Genomic DNA, 15,191 nt, shown 5'->3' with positions numbered 1-15,191 from the left:
GTTCCCCAAAGACATTCAAGTACTTAAACAGGTTTCCCCATATCTTGTTAGACAGGCCCTAAGTGGCAGGACTTCTGGCTCCAAGTCCCAAGTCTTTTCTATTAAACTATGTTTCAGACCCTTTCTCTAGCTCCAACCTTCTGTGAGTCACTGCCTTTTCCAATGGGAGTCATTTTCAACTTTTTTTTGAACCAAAAATAAACAGTTTATTCCCAGCATGAGGCCAACACATTTTCCAATAACTCTGGGGAGGCATATTTTCTTATTATTTTGTGAAAGGCCATTTGTCAGTTTACTTAAATTCAGATTTTTCATTGAGAAACCTCGCGAAACCAGTGTATTAAACCCTTGTATTGAGGATGATCAGCAGAACATGGAGGTCGATGGTGATCTGATCCCACTTTTAAGAATCCATGAGACTTTTTTCCATCTACACCCTGGGTGAAATAGGATCAAAATTGAAACCATAAACAGTTGACTCTTTGCTGAGAAACTTTGGAAATGGATGCCCTCGGGTTTCTACTGTAAGTTCTCCATTCTTCTCAGGGCCAGCCAATTTTCGTTGATGACCCTAGACTTCCCTTGGAGTCAGAACCCTGCTGTAGGGAGTTTTCCCAAAGTTGTTCTGCCTTTTCTGCCACATTTTTTTCTTTCTGCTTCTCACAGTGGTTTTTCATTCCATCTCCCTCTGTTGCTGATTTGTAGTTTTCCCAAGCAATAAGGTACTGGAAAGAGGCTGCCCTGTTTTCTGTGAGAACTGATTAGTGTCTTTTGAAGAAGGCAGTTGGCTACTACTGGGGAAGTATTTTAGTGACTGTGGAGCGTGGGAAAATATTCCTTTGTTGGCAGAGAGGCGAACTTGTCATGTAAACTAACTGATATATCCAAGGAAAGGGACAGTATTTCCGGCCGTTTGTTCCTTTCTATTGATGGGTGTAGGAGCTACAGGAATGGAAATACCCAAGGTAAGAATCTGCTCCTTTGCAGGCTCCCAGAGTAACTCCTTACATGTGGGGATTCCCTCTGGGTTAACAGAGCATTTAACACCACTCTTAGACAGTTGTCAGAATTTGCCTCACTCTGGCTAAGGCTTTACTCCCAAGATTGTTTGCTCACCCACAATTTAAGAACACAGATTATAAAATGGTTTTTAGTGTAATTCTATAGGTTGTGCTTTCTGCGTTGAGGGACAGTCATTAAATGCAGTTTTGTTGTAAATGAGGTATTACTGGAGGTGCAGAGCTGAAATCTTCTTTCAGATATTCAGGGAAAATCGAACTATAAAGAATGCAAGACCTGAAGGTGTCATGCCCCAAGAGAAAGCTGAGTGTGTGAAGGAGAGAGGGAGTAAGAAGGAGATGAAAAATTGCCAAGACAAATACACACACTCCCAAATGTCTCGCCTTTCCTCCATGCTCTTTGTAAGACACCTGGTTTTGAGTACCTCCTCCCTCCTGCCCCACAATGAATCAGGGTCATTCTTGTTGGAGATCTTCTCTCATTTGAAACCTGGATTTAGAAAGGACTTTGAAAGGTGTTCACCTTGTCATGGAAAGAACTTGGTAGGACAGTTGTATCCACTGCATGTAAACACTGTGGATCCTAGACATAAAAATGGTATGTGTCCATGCATGAAGCTGAAAGGAATGGGCGCCCTTTCTTGGGAGTAAATTGGGATCAAGTGGGGGTCCAGTTAGCTCTCCTTTTCACCCCTCTTTTTTCTCTTCCTCCTCTCTTCTAAGTATATAAACTAGGAATCTCTCTGTGTATATGGGTTTATTTATTTTGTAAGATTCTTTTTCATGACCTCTAATGAAATATATGAATTTGGCAAAACACTGGAATGTTGGCACTAAGTAAGCCAGTTTATCTAAATAAAGGAAGTAGAATGTGGAGTTTATGTTTATCCTGAGCCTACCATTTAAATGTTTTAGATAATCGAGCATAGGACAAACCAAAACAGAATCCTTTCTAAATGGGGAATCCTCCATTAGAAGAAAACAATTATATATCATATGGCATCTTTTTAACAGAAGTCTCATTATTTTTTGTTGTTGTTGTTAGTATAATGCCTGGCACATAGTAGGCATTTAATAAATGTTGATCGATTGGTTGTTTGACTTTTCAATTCCAGTAGTAAAATGCTGAAATTCTCTTTCCTTTGGAATGTGCTTCTCAGTGATTAACAAGTTGATGAATTTGTCCTTTGATGACAGACAGACTTGTCATCTAACTGATGGCCACTGTCCTTGCTAGCACATTTAAAGATAGTTTGTTGAATTGGATGGGTTTGAACTAAATGATTTCTAAGGCACCTTACATGTCTAGATCTCATAACAGGAAGTCAATAAGTTGTATTTATATTTTCCCTTGTTCCTAGAGCTGATTGTTAGGGTCTGCTTTTTGTTTGTTTTATACCTCCTTGATGTGCTAAGAGACTCTAAAGAGAAAGGATAAATAAAACATTAAATTGAAAATAGAATTAATTTAGCTATGAAACTAACACTGATGATCTTTTTTCTTTACTCCTTTCCTTTTTTTTTTGCTTGTCCTTCAGGGTGGAGAGATGGGGTAGATTTTTAAAAATATATTTCCTGGTTTTTCTTTAACTTATTTTTCTTCTTTTTTTTGTCAATTATTATAAGGAATGTTTATTTGAGGTGTAAAGGAGTGAGGATATATTAGGAAATACAGATTATAAAAAACAATATATTAGCAAAATTTATATTTATTCACTCATTTATTTTTAAAACCTTATCAAACATTTTAGAATTGATATAAATATTGACTTCAAAACACATGGCTGGTAAAGTCTAGACAATTGTGGTTATGTGATTGCCTAGGAGGTATCTGAGGCCAGATTTGAGCATAAGTCCACCAGACTCCAGGCTTGGCATTCCATCCACTGAGCCACCTAGTTGCCCCAATGTATTCATTTTTTTAAAATGCCAAGGTGAGATGAGATAAAATTAAATAAGGATAAATTTGAAGACTTACATTTGAGTGAAAAAATTTAACCTTACAAATACAAGGTGGAAAAGTAGGATTAAGCAGAAGTTTATCTGGAGATTTTTGGTAATTTTAATGGATTAAAGCTCCAAAAAAATTGGCAATGTCATATGGTAGTCAAGAAACTAAAGTGATCATAGAGTGCTAAGAGAGATAGGGTTTCCAGGAATAAGAGAGGGTAATAGTTCTGGTGTACTGTGCCATCATTATACCATATACTGAATGCTGTGTTCTATTCAGGGCACCACATTTTAAAAAAATGAAACAAGTACTGAAAAACTAGAGAGCTGCTTGTGGGAAGCAAACTCTATGGTAAAGGTGCTTGAATTTAAAACATAAAGATCAGTTAAAGGATTTAGGTCACTTCTTTTCTCATTTGATCCTGACTGTTTAGCCTTTTCTACCTCTTTCTTCAATAATCTTCTCACCCTGGAGATGCCAGGGGGCCCTCTTTTCCATTAGGTAGATTCCTGCTCGGAATCTCCATTTGAGTGAGTGATTGGGTTAGCCATACTCACTTTTCTCCTTGTTCACCTCTTGACTCTTCTACTACTCACTCCCCATTTAAGTAATGTTTAGCCATTTTTTCAGTTAGGTCTGATCTTGGTTACCCTATTTGGAATTTTCTTAGCCAACATATGGGAGTGATTTGCCATTTTCTTCTTAAACTCATTTTTTTTTAAACAGATGAGGAAACTGAAATAAGAGGGTTAAATGATTTTCAAAGGGTTGCATAGCTAACAAGTGTCTGAAGTTGGATTTGAACTCAGGTCCTCCTGACTTTAGGCTTGGCATTCAATGCATTATACCACCTCACTGCTATCTTTTAATATGTTATCTTCCCCATTTAAAATGAAAGTTCCTAGAAGATGGGGACTTTCATTTTGCTTGATTTTGTATTTCCAGTGCTTTGCACAGTGTCTGGCACATAGAAGGAGCATAATAAAGCACTGTCCCACCCCCACCCCCATCTAGCTTTAGTCTGAAGAAGAGGATTGGAGGAAAAGGGAGGCAGTAAAGCAATCTTCATGAGCATGAAGTACTTTCATATGGAAAAGGGATCACACTTTGTTTGGCCTCAGAAGACCATGCTAGGAACAATGAGTGGAAATAACCAAGAAGCAAGTTTAAGCTTTGAAGAAGGAAAAGCTTCCTAACTATTGGAATTATCCAACAATGAGAAATGGGTTGCCTTGGGGTGTTGTGGATTTTCCCATATTAGAGGTCTCCAAGTAAAGGCTGAATGACCAGTTCTCAGGTATGTTGTAGAAAATGTTTATTTCCAGGTATGAGTTCCATTAAATGGACATTGTGTGTGTGTGTGTGTGTGTGTGTGTGTGTGTGTGTGTGTGTGTGTGTGTGTGTACTTTCTAGCTGTGTGCCCTTGGGCAAGTCACTTAATTCTCATTGCCTTTCCCTTACTGCCTTGGAACCAATACACAGTATTGATTCCAATATGGAAGGTAAGGGTTTAAAATAATGGGCATCATGGTTCCTTCTAACTGGCTTTGAACAAAGAATAAGAGGTATGCATGCCCTGACTTGTTGAAATTGTTTAGCATGCTCAAAACAAAAGCAGTTTCTGTCTTGAAAACAATTTTTTTTCTATTACATGTATGAGGAATTCAATATTGATGACAAGATAGCACCAGAAGACAGAAATCATACAAATCTCTCTCTCTCTCTCTCTCTCTCTCTCTCTCTCTCTCTCTCTCTCTCTCTCTCTCTCTCTCTCTCTCTCTCTCTCTGTCTCTCTCTCTGTCTCTCTCTCTTTGTCTCCCTCCCTCTCTCTATCTCTCTCTCTCTGTCTCCCTCCCTCCCTCTCTCCCTCCCTCTCTCTCTCTCTCTTTCTCTCTCTCTCTCTGTCTCTCTCTCTGTCTCCCTCTCCTTCTCTCTCTCTGTCTCTGTCTCTCTGTCTCTGTCTCTGTCTCTGTCTCTGTCTCTCTCTCTCTCTCTCTCTGTCTCTCTCTCTCTCTCTCTCTCTCTCTCTCTCTCTGTCTGTCTCTCTCTGTCTCTCTGTCTCTCTCTCTGTCTGCCTGTCCACTATCTCTTTTACCCATCTCTCTTTTTCTCCCTCCCCAGCATATGTGTGTTTATGTGCAAAGAAATAAATTCATTGATTGTGTGAGATAGTTAACTAGCTATGGCTATTCAAACAGTACAAGCATTTTCTCCAGCTTACAGATCCCCTGGTATCCCTATGATTCATATGTATAAATGAGTATATCATCCTTACATCCTTTCTTTTCAAGAGCCCTCCACACTGGAGCTATGTAAGCTGTAGTGAAAAAAAAAAAAGAATCCTGGAATTTTCAGAGAATCAAGGAATTTGAAAGCCATTAAGATATGTTTCAGGAAGTAGAGATCACTTTCAGTGAGGTGGGGGTAGATGGAGAAAAAGATGGTCAGGGAGGGCATTAGAGAGGAGATACCTTTAAAAAAAAGATAGGAGGGAATCTAGTCCAGACAGGATGGATGGAATAAGCAAAATCCTAGATATAGGACAGAGAAGAAAAAAAAAGAGTAGATTATTTAAATTGAATTGGAATATCAAGTTGTTTCTGTTTCTTAGACCAAACTTGTGATTTTATTGGTGAAAGAAAAATCTCTCTATTAATACAGGCTTACACTTGCTCTTTGAATTGGGATTTTAGAAAGTTTTGGGAAGCACCAAGAAAGCAAATGACACCACAGGATCATGTGGCCAGTATTTATCAAAAGTAAGATGAGTTCAAATCTGGCTTCAGACACTGCCTAGTTTTGTGACCTTGGAAAAGTTACTTAACCTCAATTGTGATTGCTTAGTCCTTACTGCTCTTTTGTCTTAGAATTGATGCTAGACAGATGGTAAGAGTTTAAAAAGAAAAGAAGAGAAAAAAAGAAGTGAGACTTGAATTCAAGTATTCCTAACTTTGAGATCAACTTTCTATCTACAATGATGTGCTTCACTGGACCACAAAGTACAGGAATGACAATGCCTATCATCATTTGCTGTTGACATCACAACAAAAATATAACACATTTTCAGAGTACTTTGAGTACAAAAAAAAAATAAAGCCAAGGAGGAATGATATAAAGTAAAGTTGCAAAGGTAGGTGGGAACTATATTAGGGTGAACCTTGAAGGGAGGATCAGGAATATATGCTTTCAGGTAGTTGTCCCACCCACACCTCCAGCATAGTAAGAGGATATGGGGTTCAGATCATACAACTGACACATTACCTTGGACAAATCACTTAACATTTTCCGGCTTTCGTTTCATTGGTAAAATGAAGGGGTTGGACTAGATGACCTCTAAGATTCTTTTCAAACTTATGATTCTAGGATACTAAGATACAGAAAAGTTATCTCTATTTCCACATCTACAAAATGAAGGGATTAATAAGACAATGTGATCTTAAATTCCCTTCTGTTGTTGCTCACTCATTTTTCAGCCATGTCTGACTCTTGGTAACCCCATTTGGGGTTTTCTTTGCTAAGATATTGGAATGGTTAGTTATTCTCTTCTCCAGCTCATTTGACAGACGAGGAACTGAAACAAACTGGGTTAAGTCACTTGCCCTGGGTCAAACAGCTAGTAAGTGTCTCAGATGGTATTTGAACCCGGGAAGGTGAGTCTTCCTGACCCCAGACCCAGCATGTATCTACTGTGCCACTTAGTTGTCCTCTTCATTCTCTAATATTCTGTCATTCTCTGACCATTTGCTGACCTGATCTCTTTTTTGAGCTACAATCCCAAGTTTCCAACAACTTACTGGATATCTCACTCAGTGGAAGTTTGGTAACAATTTGTTCTGAACTGAAATAACCATCATGACCTTCCTTTTCCCCAGCTTCTCTATTTCTATTGGTGACAGTCTAACACTGGATAGCGATTTCATCTTTAGTTCAAATGATGAAACCTAGAGAGTTCAAATCAAGTTATTTTTTATCAAAAATGCCTAGAGACACAGTTCTAGTGTTAGATTTGGCCATTGGAAATTTGGGGTTTGAGTGTGAGCCTCAGCACTTAATAAGTTACTCTAAGCTTCATTTTCCTAGTATTGAAAATACAAATAACACATGTTACCTCCTAACAGTAATGTTGGGAGGAAAACATTTTGGATTGTATAAAGTGCTTTATAAATTCAGAGATTTGTGATTATTGATTGACAACTGGGCAAGTAATTTGCCAGGGAGTCTAGGTATCAGAGCCAAATTGCTGATAGCATTTGGCTGAAATTTAGGACTCACTGCCATATTTCCTTGGCAAACACCATGTTACAATTTTTTCTTCAGCCAATAAAAATTAGGATAAAGGTGCTTGAAACTTTTTCTACCTTGTAGCAGCTTTGACAGGATTCAAGAGCTAGCAAAAACTCAAAATGTATAGGATTAGGGGATAGCTGGGTAGCTCAGTGGATTGAGAGTCATGCCTAGAGATGGGAGGTCCTAGGTTCAAATCTGGCCTCAGACACTTCCCAGTTGTGTGACTATGGGCAAGTCACTTAACCCCCATTGCCTCTCCCTTACCAATCTTCTGCCTTGGAACCAATACACAGTATTGATTCTAAGACAGAAGGTAAGGGTTTAAAAAAAAAAAAGAACGTATAGGATTGGAAATCATGGGAAGAAAGGTGTTATGGAAGTACAAAATGGTGGTCATAGTGTTCAAACTTTAAAATAGTAGATCCGAAGTTAGCATCAATAGTGGGGAGGGAGGAACTGATCATGGCTTGGAAAACTCATTTTAAGGTCATAGTTAGAAATAAGTTTTAAAGAAGAGGGTCTTCAAATCATTGTGAGTTAGAGCAGGATGGACCTTAGAGGTAGCATGATATGGAAGAAGGGGCCCTGAAAACTTTGGTTTCATTGCTGGTCCCACATTTACTAGTACTGTGACCTTGGATGAGCCACAACCTTTTTATACCTCATCTCTAAACATTACTAATTTGAAATATATGATTAACAGTCAGACAAAATAGGGATAACAAAGCCTTACATTTACAATAGGAAATGCAATAAACGATTTTTTTAAACCTTATCTTCCATCTTGGAATCGATACTAAGTATAATTTCCAAGGCAGAAGAGTGGTGAAAGCTAGGCAATGGGGCTGAGTGGCTTGTCCAGAGCCACAAAGTTATGAAGTGTCTAAGGCCAGATTTGAACCCAGGACCTCCATCCAGGCTTGGCTTTCTATCCTCTGACCCACTTAGGTGCTCTGTGATTTAAAGAAAGTTTTTTTTTTTTCCATATGACATAAAGCAACCTTCTCATATATGGAAACTGAAGCCCAGAGATGATAAAGATGATGATAATTCACATTTATCTAACACTTTAAGGTTTACAATGCATACTTTGTATCAGCCTTATAAGGTAGATTTTTTAAAATAAAGTATTGTTTTTCCCCCATTTTTTAAATGAGGAAAGTAAAATTCAGAAATTCCCTTCCCTCCTCTCCTCTCCTCTTCCTTTCCATCTTAGAATCAATACTATGGATTGGCTCCAAGGCAGAAAAGCTAGGCAAGTGGGGTTAAGTGGCTTGCCAAGAGTCACATAACTAGGAAGGATCTAAATTCAAATTTGAACCCAAGACCTCCCATTTCTAGGCCTATCAATTCCATGAGCTACCTAGCACCCCAATCTTAGTTATTTTCATAGAATCAGAAGCATTCAAGCAAGCATGTATCTGCTAGCCATAACCTACTATTTCAATGTTATTTCATAATGTATGTGACTCAGTTAAGATACAGCTTGGATTCCTCAGTGGTAAAGATTAGATTTTCTATATACTATAAAATACAAAAAGGATACTGCAAAATATGTTTTTAATAGTTTGTCAAGGATAGGAACCCAAGTCATCTCTTCTCTTCCTGACAAGGGGTAGAGGCAGACTGCCTGATTGTGCAGGAATTCTCCAGGCTGTAGAATAATGAGGTGAGAATTAGGAAGTTAATCCTATCCATTAGTAGTAGTCTCTCGGTAACCAAGGATGATGATTGTCTTTGTGTGTTTTCATCTATGATAGATGAGTGTGCACAAAGACACTTGTGCATGAAGGAGATTTAAATGGAAAAGTCAATGCACAGAGATAGTCCCACTCTCTCGGCTTTGGAAACCTGGGTCCAGTGGCACGAAAAGTCGTTACACCTGGAGGCTTCCTCAGCTGCATTGGATGGCCATGTTGTCCTTTGTGCTCCAACATGCCCTAAGCACCCCACAGTGCTTTCCTGCGTCACCATCTCAGCCGTTGAACCTTCTTATTGGTTTCTTCCATCTGTTCCGCCGAAGCAGTCTTCACATGCTGGGTGAGCAAAGCCCTGGTTCACCAGGGGTCGATGACCCGATGGCTACCCTCACAAGGTTTAGCCGGCCTGTCGAAGCCGTTGCCCGGGGTGTGGCCGCTGCCACATGCTAGCAGCTACTGGGAGCCACAAGTGAGAGCTGGGTGTCAGGTGGGGGTCAGAGGCTGGAGAGCTTCCCTAGGAGGCCTATTGTACCCAACCAGTAGTATAGTCTTCCAAGCTGGCATTGGTCTAATTGGCCACGGTCAGATACGTTCATTGACCTCAACATTGTGGTGCCATTTTGGTCTTCTTTCAATACACAGAATAACCAACCAATGACCAATTCCAGTCTTTCAGAGAGTAGAAATGCTAACTTTCAGGTAGAAACTGAACATGTCATGATAAGTTACTTAGAATGATTGTCTAAAATAAGTAGTTTTTCTACCACCTGACCTGACTTCCCATTAGTAGATCTCATAGTGTCTCTCTTTCCCTGCCCCTAGTGAATTGAGGGTGCAATATAAACTTGCCCCAGGGGCACTGTGTATAATTTCACCCAGCTGTAAAAATAGTTAGTTATGGACCTTTCTCTCATGTCCTAATAGCCCAAAGATGGGAATTTAAAAGTGGTGTCTTTAAGGCTCATTGAAGTACCAATATTGTCTTCCCTATAGTTTCTTTTTCTCTTTAAATATTGCAAAGTTAGAATATTAAATTGTAGCAGAAGACACATACAGAACACCTGCAAATGTGCATTTTCTAGCCAAGGTTAAATAACTGTAATGCCAGTCCTTACTTCTAGCTAGGGGGCTCCTTTTGTTAGGGCATCTAGGTAGTACAGGGCCTGAATTTAAGAAGGCATCTTTCTGAGATAAAATATGGTGTCAGACACTAGCTATGTGACCCTAGACAAGTCACATACACCTATTTATCTCAGTTTCCCCATCTGTAAAATGACCTGGAAAAAGGAGTCTCTCCAGTATCTTTTCCAAGAAAACCCCAAATAGGGTCATGAAGAGTTGAACACAACTAAACCCCATGGAAATTTTTGATAGGACCTGTTTTCATTTCATGATTCTTTGCTCAATGAGGTTAATATGGTATTAATTGTTTTATCCATTTAGCTTGAATTTAATTAACTAGAAAATGCTCAGCACTGAAAATCTAAAGAAAAGTAAGAGACAGTCCCTGCTCTGAAGGGGCTCACTCTATGATGTTGGGAGATAATGTACAAATAATGATGTACAAACAAGCTACCACTGAGCCACCCAGATGCCCCCTGTGTTCACTTGTTAATGGAGTTCCCATCAAAACAAGTCTATGAGAAGTGTGGTACCCAAACTCCTTTGTCTAAGGCTCAACAGACTGAGACCTCTTTTTGACCTAAAAGCAATGAGACTAGTCGATACCATTATTACTCTCTGACAATGAGACTAGTCCATACCATTATTACTCTCTGACAATGAGACTAGTCCATACCATTATTACTCTCTGACAATGAGACTAGTCCATACCATTATTACTCTCTGACTATTCTCTGTATCAGTCTTTAGTTGTTCCTTTCTAGCAATAATCCCTTAATGTTATCTGCCCTAGTTAGCCTGAGGGGATCAGTGTTCCTGTGGTTTGACATACAGCTTTTACCTGTTCATACATGTTGAAGGAAAATATTGTGGCCCTCCAGAATTGTAAAGTAGGCCAAGTTTCTTGGGTTCCCTCTCCCTTTCTCTTTAGGCGTCTTTACCCATTCTCAACTTCCATTGAGCTTTTCTCTCCTTTAATGTAGAGATGGGGTGTATGGGGTGCTCAGGGAGGGTAGTATCTCTGGTATGGAGGGCTTGTTGTGCCCTCCTAGGGCAGCTCTCCAGCCTCTGACCCCCACCTGACACCCAGCTCTCACTTGTGGCTCCCAGTAGCTGCTAGCATGCGGCAGCAGCCACACCCCGGGCAACGGCTTCGGCAGGCCGGCTAAACCTTGTGAGGGTAGCCAGTGGGTTGTATGTGAAGACTGCTTCAGCGGAACAGATGGAAGAAACCAATAAGAAGGTTCAAAGGCTGAGATGGCGACGCAGGAAAGCACTGTGGGGTGCTTAGGGTGTGTTGGAGCACAAAAGACAACAAGGCCATCCAATGCAGCTGAGGAAGTCTCCAGGTGTAATGATTTTTCGTGCCACTGGACCCAGACTTCCAACGCCGAGAGTGGGACTGTCTCTGTGCATTGACTTTTCCACTTAAATCTCCTTCATGCACAAGGGTCTTTGTGCACACTCATCAGTTACTGAGAGGCTACTACTAATGTAGAGATATAAGGAAGGTAGGACTGGGGAACTACTAGAGAAAACCTTCAGCAAGTTTCCTAGCAAGTCATCTACAAGTTTTTAATTATGTTTCAGCCACTGGATACTAAGGACTGGAGATACAAAGAAAAGCCAAAGACCATCCTTACCCTCAAGGAGCTTAAAGTCTAATGGGGAAGTCAACATGCAAAAAAACTAAAACAAAACAAAATTATGTACAAGCATGATATAGTTCAGAGAAATTAGACATAATATCAGTGAGAAGATGTGACTACAAATGTCCTTCTGTCTCTGTTAAAAGAAGAAATATATTGAGAATAAAAATCCAGAATAGCAACCACACAAACCCAAAGCTTAAAAAACAGTCATCTAGTCCATTGACATGCCCTTTCCCTATCCAATGCTTTTTGTACTTGCTTCCCATTGATTTGGGGATTCATTCTGTTATTTATGACAGGATTTGGAAACTCATATACCATCTATATAGTCCAATAGTGCCTAGACTTGAAGCTAGTCAGTAAAATTGGGAGGAAATTTAAGACCTGCAAGGTATCTCTTCACTTGTAAAAATCAACAATAGGCAGGACAGACACAGAAAAGAAGTATCCAGAGTAGGGAAAGAAAACAGTGGCAAACAGAGCTTAGGAAAGAAAAGAATCTTCAGGAAGTCAGGGAATAAACTTCCAGGGAAGTAGAGAAACAGGGCAGTATGAGACTGAACAGTATTATACCTGAGAGCAGAAGTAGCTGGTAGTAGAGACAGATGATGGTGAGCAATATGTGTGGGAAGGTTCATTTGTAATGGGACTGGGCTCCTCTGTCTTTTCTTTCTCTTGAAGGATGGTGGTCTTACTACACTGACTAACCATGGCTGCATGATCCTCAGCTAATCTTTCTAGGTCAAAGAAAGGAAGCATGTGTGCACATTCATTGTGTGTGTGAACAGGGATTTTTATGAGGGCCATAGCTTCTATGGTTGGGAGAATGATGAAGGGGGAGGAAGTAGAGGCAGTATACATGTATATAATTAGACATGGAGTTAGGATGACCTAGTTTTAAGTCCTGATTCAGACACTAATTTGTGTGATTTTTCCCCAGATGACTTAGCATCCCTTATCTTCAGTTTCTTCATCAGTAAAATGGGACTTATAATAGCATAGACTTCCCAAGGTTGGTACATAGATCAAATGAAATCTTATATCTAAGATGGTCTGTAAGCCTTGAAATGTTTTTAAAATTAAAAATTATTGTTGGTTGTTATCTTGGTGGTGGTGGTTGTGGTTTGCTATTTGTTGGAAAAGAAAAAAACTGTAGAAATCAAGGTACCACATGTGTCAAGGGAAGTTCTTTCTCTCCCCCTCCTGAAGGGTCAACTGGTTGATCCACATTCCTCAAATACCAGAGTTACATACTGAACATCAATAAAAGAAAGGGGGCAGAGTATATCTGGGATTTTGGGATGGACTTGGGGAGAGAGCAGACAGATGAAGGAGTGAGAGCGGGGATTGTGTAAGTATCCTAAAATCCAAGGCTTAAAAATTTTTGGAGAAATTTCAGGAAAAGAAATTTGCCAACATTCTGAATCAAGAAAGATGATTCTTTTGGAGAAGGTGCTGTCAAGATACCTACAGAAGGCACACACTGCATCAAAAGATCCCAAATGAAATTTGGTATATAATGAACTGAACTGAAGGGGGTTGAACATAACTATTCTGAATGTAAACTCTTATGCCAAAGGGTACTGCTCCCTAATTGGCATTTTGTCAATACATTGGCCAATCAGTTTTTGTATTTTTCTTCTTATATTTCCCTATCATCTCTAACTATTATAACTTCCTCTTAGAAAATGCAATATTGTATGTACTTTTAGCTAGAAGGTATTTAGAGATTTAAAAGAGTTATGTTTAAATGATCCATTGGGAAGACTGGTCTCCCAAAGGATCACACGAGGGATGGTGTCAAGGGAAGTTCATTCCTTCCCCCTCCTGTAGGGCCAACTGGTTGATCCACATTCCTCAAATACCAGAATTAAGTCCTGAAAGTCAATACAAGAAATGGGGCAGGGAATACCTGAGCTTTTGGGATGGACTCTGGGAGAAAGGAGACTGGTGAGGGAGAGAGAGGAAGATGCCCATAGAATGGGACAGATGGTCTGTGAACTTAGAGTAAGAAAAGAGATTTAAATCTAAGCTTATATACCTTTTCTTTTTTCTTTTTAAATATTTTATTTGATCATTTCCAAGCATTATTCATTAAAGACAAAGATCATTTTCTTTTCCTCCCCCCATCCCCCATAGCCGACGCGTGATTCCACTGGGTATCACATGTGTTCTTGATTCGAACCCATTGCCATGTTGTTAGTATTTGCATTAGAGTGTTCATTTAGAGTCTCCCCTCTGTCATGTCCCCTCAACCGCTGTAGTCAGGCAGTTGCTTTTCCTCAGTGTTTCTACTCCCACAGTTTGTCCTCTGCTTATGGATAGTGTTTTTCTCCTAGGTCCCTGCAGATTGTTCAGGGACATTATACCGCCACTAATGGAGGAGTCCATTACGTTCAATTATACCACAGTGTATTAGTCTCTGTGTACAATGTTCTCCTGGTTCTGCTCCTCTCGCTCTGCATCACTTCCTGGAGGTTGTTCGATTCTCCATGGAATTCCTCCACTTTATTATTCCTTTTAGCACAATAGTATTCCATCACCAACATATACCACAATTTGTTCAGCCATTCCCCAATTGATGGGCATCCCCTCGTTATCCAATTTTTGGCCACCACAAAGAGCGCAGCTATGAATATTTTTGTACAATTCTTTTTCCCCATTATCTCTTTGGGGTACAAACCCAGCAGTGCTATGGCTGGATCAAAGGGTAGACTTTCTTTTATCGCCCTTTGGGCATAGTTCCAAATTGCCCTCCAGAATGGTTGGATCAGTTCACAACTCCACCAGCAATGAATTAATGTACCTACTTTGCCACATCCCCTCCAGCATTCACTGCTTTCCTCTGCTGTCATGTTAGCCAATCTGCTAAGTGTGAGGTGATACCTCAGAGTTGTTTTGATTTGCATCTCTCTGATTATAAGAGATTTAGAACACTTCTTCATGTGCTTATTAATAGTTTTGATTTCTTTAACTGAAAACTGCCTATCCATGTCCCTTGCCCATTTATCAATTGGAGAATGGCTTGATTTTTTGTACAATTGATTTAGCTCTTTGTAAATTTGAGTAATTAAACCTTTGTCAGAGGTTTCTATGAAGATTTTTTCCCAATTTGTTGTTTCCCTTCTGAGTTTAGTTACATTGGTTTTGTTTGTACAAAAGCTTTTTAATTTGATGTAGTTGAAATTATTGTGATTCTTTCTATGTCTTGCTTGGTTTTAAAGTCTTTCCCCTCCCAAAGGTCTGACATGTATACTATTCTGTGTTTACCCAATTTACTTATGGTTTCCTTCTTTATGTTTAAGTCATTCACCCATTTTGAAAGTCATTCACCCATTCTGAATATACCTTTTCTAATAAGCTTTATGAAAAATAATAGGTGGTAGATATATTAATTTGAATTATAACACACATCCAGAGTTGGATTGGCTTTTGAGTTAGCTCTTAAGTGACGAAATTA

The 15,191-nt window shown here is 39.5% G+C and overlaps 1 long non-coding RNA gene across 1 annotated transcript in view; it reads left to right on the top strand.

Annotated features, from left to right (window-relative positions):
* The first annotated feature begins 708 nt into the window (after positions 1 to 708).
* Positions 709 to 15,191, top strand: part of LOC103092475 (uncharacterized) — a 313,263-nt gene continuing 298,780 nt past the window's right edge. The window contains exon 1 of the long non-coding RNA XR_008915591.1: positions 709 to 965. This is a non-coding gene — a long non-coding RNA (uncharacterized LOC103092475). The remainder of the gene's footprint in view (positions 966 to 15,191) is intronic.

This window comes from Monodelphis domestica, chromosome 1, assembly GCF_027887165.1.
Source record: "Monodelphis domestica isolate mMonDom1 chromosome 1, mMonDom1.pri, whole genome shotgun sequence".
Classification (NCBI taxonomy): domain Eukaryota; kingdom Metazoa; phylum Chordata; class Mammalia; order Didelphimorphia; family Didelphidae; genus Monodelphis; species Monodelphis domestica.
Note: the sequence above shows the minus strand (reverse complement) of the source record. Positions and strands in the feature narration are given on the sequence as shown.